General features: G+C 53.7%; 1 pseudogene; it reads left to right on the forward strand.

Moving 5' to 3' along the window:
* Positions 1 to 632: 632 nt before the first annotated feature.
* Positions 633 to 741, forward strand: LOC137376829 (U2 spliceosomal RNA; annotated as a pseudogene).
* Positions 742 to 5,938: the final 5,197 nt, after the last annotated feature.

The raw sequence follows: 5,938 nt of genomic DNA on the forward strand, positions 1-5,938 counted from the left end.
TTAAGTGCTGGGCCTGGGTCTAAGGCCTCTGCAGTACTGGCAGTGGCCACCACTCCTGGTGGTGCTGCTGATACTGCTGAGCTGCTGGCCCTCTGATTGGCTGGCAGCTCTTGGAGGTGGGATCCCCGTCATTAAAGGAATGGAGATCCCTGCTCCTGAAACTTTGATTAAAAAGACTACAGAATTACTCCGAGGTGGGGGGGGCATGAAAAGGCAGAGGCGGGGCTCCCCCCGCCTTTTTGGCCCGGTGCCAGGAGCCCTGTCTCCAGCACAAAATCCAGCCCTTGATATGTAAGGATAAGTGTGAAGAGAAATCTGCTCTGACAGGTGGATGTAAAAGATCCCTTGGCACTATTTGAAGAAAAGCAGGGGAGTTATCGCTCATGTTCTGGCCAATAATTAACCCTCAACCACGATCACTAGAACAGATTATCTGGTCATTATTTCTTTGCTGTTTTTGGGACCTTGGTGTCTGCAAATTGGCTGCTGCATTTCCTACATTACAACAGTGACTATACTTCAAAAGTACATTATTGACTGTAAAGTGCTTTGGATCATCCTGTGATCACGAAAGGCATTCTTTTAGGGTTTGTATACACTTCTAATGTGGTAGGAATTTTAAGAATATATTTTCTGCTTCTCGGCCTTTTGGCTAAGATCAAGTGTAGTATCTGTTCTTATCAGTGCTTATTTGATTGAGAAGAGACCATGATCATTGCCTTTTGATCCTGGGGAAGCTTTGAGTAAAATGGCAATAACCAATTTTCGAGCTTCGGGCCAGGGAGTGCGCAACACCGTTCGGGTGGTCGTGAAGGACAAGGAAGGAGATGCACCGGTTGATCGCACCTTCTTCATCAAGAAAATTCTCTTCGATTGCTGCGGATTTCAAGCGACGGACGTCTTCTGCCTGCAGGATTTCCCCAGCAGTTGATACTTCGACGTGACGTTCCGGAACGTGGCGGGATGCATCAAGTTCCTGAAGGCGTTCAAGGAGAAAGGGGACCGGGCGCCACTGTCGATCCTCACAGCGGAGCCGCTCTTCACGCTTCCGTCACAACGGGACCGGGTGGTGACGATTCACCTCTACAACCCCCATGTTCCGGTGGTGGATGTACTCACCTTTCTCGCCAGGTACGTCGAGGTGGCCGGCAGCAGCACTGATGTCAAGGACCCCTTTGGGATCTGGACCAGCAAGCGGCAGGTCAAGGTGACCTTGAAGGTAGATCCCAGTGGAGCCATCATCCACCCTCCCTCCAGCTTCGCTATCGGGGGAAGTCGAGGCTTCTTGGTCTACGCTGGGCAGCCCAGAGTTTGCCGCACCTGTGGCAAATCTGGTCACATGGCAGCCAACTGCAGCACGGTTGTTTGCAAGAACTGCAAGGAGGAAGGCCATCAGACCAAGGACTGTAAGCAGACTAAGTGTTGCAACTTGTGCGGTGCGGCAGGCCATCTCTACAAGACCTGCCCCAAACGTTGCCTCAGCTATGCTCAGGCGGCAAGGTCCAAGGAAAGGCCGGGAGAAGGTTCGACGAAGGCGTCCGCTGTTCGAAAGGAGACCAGCAACCTTCTCCGCAGTGAGGAACTTCAACCTGAGAAGGAAGGGGAGGCGGCTGAAACCAACGACCCAGCACCGACCCAGCGCCCGGAAACCCCTCCTCCACAGACAGAATCAATGGAGGAGGAGGCAGCAGATGGACAAACAGGTCAGTGGCAAGTGGTCCAGAGGAAAACCACAAAGAAAAAACATCCCAAAGCCACCACCCAAACCAGTGGCAAGAGGAGGCTCTCTTCTGAATCAGACTGCAACAACTCCTCTTCACTGGACGGGGAAATGCTGGAACGACAGCCCCTTCAAAAGAGGCGGCAGAACTCCGAGATGGATGATAAAGCATCCCAGCCCCCGGGCACTGGAAGCTGTGATGGGCCCGGCGTGCCCCAACCCCGATGCCTCACACGTAACGACGTGGCCAACGCATCTCAGCTCCGGGACACCGGGAGCAAAGACACGTCTGGCGCACCTGAGCTCCGGGAGACCGGGAGCTGTGATGTTTTCGAGGAGGAACAGATGGAAGCAGCTGAGGACAACCCAATGCTCTCTGCCTACAAGACCCCCCCCGATGTCACCCGAGCGGCACAAACCCTGCATGAAAAATCAGGAGGGGTTTCTGAGCCCAACCAACGTGAAACTGCTTGCGCACACGATGGGTATGCAGGAACATCCCGAAGGGGAAGGACTGGGACTAGCGAGGACAAATGGTATGGGAAGCAACAACTAATTTTTTGTAAAAAATGGGTGTAAGAATTGCTTCCATTAATGTGCGTAGCATTAAATCTACTACGCGATGTGTTTCAACCTTGGATTACCTTGCCAAGGTCAAAGCTGACCTACTGTTTCTGCAGGAGTGTGGAATACCACACCTCAGCACCTACAGGCAGTGGTCGCGATGGTGGTCCCATGGGCCATCGATCTGGTCGGGGGGTAATGACTGCCGTTCCTCCGGCCTGGGTATTCTGCTGCGGGGAGGTAACTTCACCATCTCCGAAGTTAAGGAGGTGGTGGGCGGCCGCCTCCTCGTAGCAGACGTGATGTACAACAACACTCCGCTCCAGTTGATCAACGTGTACGCCCCGGTACAACGCAGCGAGCGGCTGACCGTCTTCCAGCAGCTCCCACTGCTGCTGGCGACGTCCAGGCCGGTCATCCTAGGCGGTGACTTCAACTGCATCATCGATGCGGCTGGACGATCCGGCAGTGACGACAGCAAACTGGACGCTACGTCCAGATTCCTAATAGAAACAGTTAAGGATGCCAAACTGCACGACGTCTTCAGCAAACCTGCAGACAGAGCGCAGCGCAGATACACATGGTCAAGATCGGACGGGTCTGCCCGTTCCAGGATTGACTTCCTGTTTGTGTCCCGTGCTGTCACGGTCGGATCCACCGACGTCAAGCCGGTGTTCTTCTCCGACCACTGCCTCTTACTGGCCGACTGTCACTTACAGGACGACCAGCGGGTTGGCAGAGGGACGTGGAAGCTCAATGCGACACTGCTGACCCCAGAGAACGTTGAGGAACTCAAAAGGGATTACAATGGTTGGAGGACCGTGAAACCCCTCTTTGAGTCTCCAGTTCACTGGTGGGAAGCGATTAAGGAGAACATCAAGAGGTTCTTCATCCACAAAGGTGTTCAGAAGGCGAGAGAGAGACAGAGGGAACTGTCCCGACTCCAGAAAATTATGCAAAATCTACTCCGGTTGCAGTCAATGGGGGTCGAGATCAAGGAGGACCTCCAAGAGGTGAAGAGCCAGCAGGCCTCGCTCTTTGCCAAGGAGGCCTCCAAGATCATCTTCCGGTCCAGAGTCCGCTCCATCGAGCAGGATGAGATGTGCTCGCGTTACTTCTTCCAAAAGGTACACAGAGAGAGCTCTGTTATCAGCAGCCTGAAGGAAGAAGATGGCTCGGTAACGTCTTCGCAGCCCGACATACTCAGGATCAGCAAATCCTTTTATGCTGGGCTGTATGACGCGAAGCTCACAGACAGCAGAGCCTCCCAGTCCTTCCTGTCATCTATCACAGAGGTCTTAGATGACAGCAGGAGGGAGGGACTGGACAAGCCGCAAACTCTGGACGAGCTGACAAAGGCCGTCGAGTCTTTCGAGACGAGTAAAACTCCCGGGAGCGACGGCTTACCGGTCGAGTTGTACTCGGCCCTGTGGGACTGGGTCGGCCCGGACCTGCTGGAAGTATACGAGAGTATGCTCCTGGCCGGCAGCATGTCAGAATCCATGAGAAAAGGCATCATCACCCTCATTTACAAGCAGAAGGGGGAGAGGGCAGAAATCAGAAATTGGCGGCCCATCTCACTGCTTAATGTTGATTACAAGATTCTGTCCAAAGTCATAGCCAGTCGAGTCAAGTCTGCTCTGGAGTTGGTGATTCACCCCAATCAGACCTGTACTGTACCCGGCAGGAAGATCTCTGATAGTCTCGCGCTACTCAGGGATACGATCGCCTACGTTCGGGACAGGAGGGTGGACACCTGCCTCATCAGCCTGGACCAGGAGAAGGCTTTTGACAGGATATCGCACACCTACATGATGGACGTGCTTTCCAAAATGGGGTTTGGGGAGGGAATCTGCAATTGGATCCAACTGCTCTACACAAACATCAGTAGCGCAGTGTCAATCAACGGGTGGGAATCTGAAAGTTTCCCGATCAAATCTGGAGTCAGACAGGGCTGTCCTCTGTCCCCGGTCTTGTTTGTTTGCTGTATTGAACCCTTTGCTGAGTCTATTAGGAAGGATGCGAGCATAAGAGGGGTGACAATCCCAGGCAGCGGAGGCACTCAGGTCAAAACCTCCCTGTACATGGATGACGTCGCCGTCTTCTGCTCGGATCCGCTGTCCGTGCGCAGACTGATGAGCATCTGCGACCAGTTCGAACTGGCCTCGGGAGCCAAAGTTAACCACGGCAAGAGCGAGGCCATGTTCTTTGGGAACTGGGCTGACTGATCCTTTGTCCCCTTCACCGTCAGGTCAGATTACCTGAAGGTGCTGGGGATATGGTTCGGAAGGGCCGGGGCGTGCACCAAAACATGGGAGGAGCGAGTAGCCAAGGTACGACAAAAGTTGGGCATGTGGGGGCAGCGATCTCTCTCCATTGTGGGTAAGAACCTGGTCATCAGGTGCGAGGCGCTCATTTTGTTGCTCTACGTGGCGCAGGTCTGGCCCATACCCCACTCCTGCGCCGGGGCAGTCACCCGAGCCATTTTCCGCTTCGTCTGGGGATCTAAAATGGACCGGGTCCGGAGGGACACGATGTTCAAATCTCTGGACATGGGCGGGAAAAATGTACCCAACGTGGCCCTCATCCTGATGACCACCTTCGTGTGCGGCTGCATCAAGCTATGTGTAGATCCCCAGTACGCAAACTCCAAGTGTCACTACGTGCTGAGGTTCTATCTGTCCCCGGTGTTGCGAAGGATGGGCCTGGTCACATTGCCGCGGAACGCTCCGTGCAGTTGGGCGGCGCCGTACCACCTATCCTTCGTGGAGCAGTTTCTGCGGAAAAACACCTTTGACCACCGGTCCATCAGGCAGTGGTCTGCACGGAATGTCCTCAAGGCCCTACGGGAAAAGGAAACGGTGGATCCTGTTGGATGGTTCCCCGAGCAGACCGTCAAAGTCATTTGGCGGAATGCCTCATCACCAGAACTTTCAAACAAGCACCAAGACGTAGCTTGGCTGGTGGTGAGAAGGGCCCTCCCCGTCAGATCCTTCATGCACACCCGAAGTCTCGCCCCCTCCGCACAGTGCCCCCACGTTGGCTGTGGTGGGGAAGAGACGGTCGCCCACCTCCTCCTGGAATGTGCCTTTGCAAAGCAGGTGTGGAAAGAGATGCAGTGGTTTTTGTCAAGGTTCATCCCAAGCAGCTCTGTAACACAGGAGTCTGTGCTCTGCGGGCTGTTCCCAGGGACGCACACCGAGACAAACATCAACTGCTGCTGGAGGACTATCAATTCGGTGAAAGACGCCCTTTGGTCTGCCCGAAACTTGCTGGTCTTCCAGCGCAAAGAGTTGTCCACCACCGAATGTTGCAGACTGGCACATTCCAAGGTCCAGGACTACGTGCTGAGGGACGCACTAAAGCTTGGGGCAGCCGCAGCAAAGGCTCAATGGGGAAAGACCACAGTGTAAGGTTCCCCCACCAAGCTGGACTGAGGGGCTGGAACCATGGGAAGCCCCTCGAACTGTATCGTTAATATTCTCAATTGCTGTAAATGTAAAACTGTAATTGACATGACAATTGTGAAACGGAAGGGTTGGGAAGAAACTCATGACATTATTGAAAGAAACTGATCTCTTTTGCAATGTTTGTATTTTTTCGTGCTGTTTGGAAACTGTTTGGCAATGTAATTTTTACAGATTTTTATGAATA

This window comes from Heterodontus francisci, chromosome 13 (assembly GCF_036365525.1).
Source record: "Heterodontus francisci isolate sHetFra1 chromosome 13, sHetFra1.hap1, whole genome shotgun sequence".
In the NCBI taxonomy this organism is placed as follows: Eukaryota; Metazoa; Chordata; class Chondrichthyes; order Heterodontiformes; family Heterodontidae; genus Heterodontus; species Heterodontus francisci.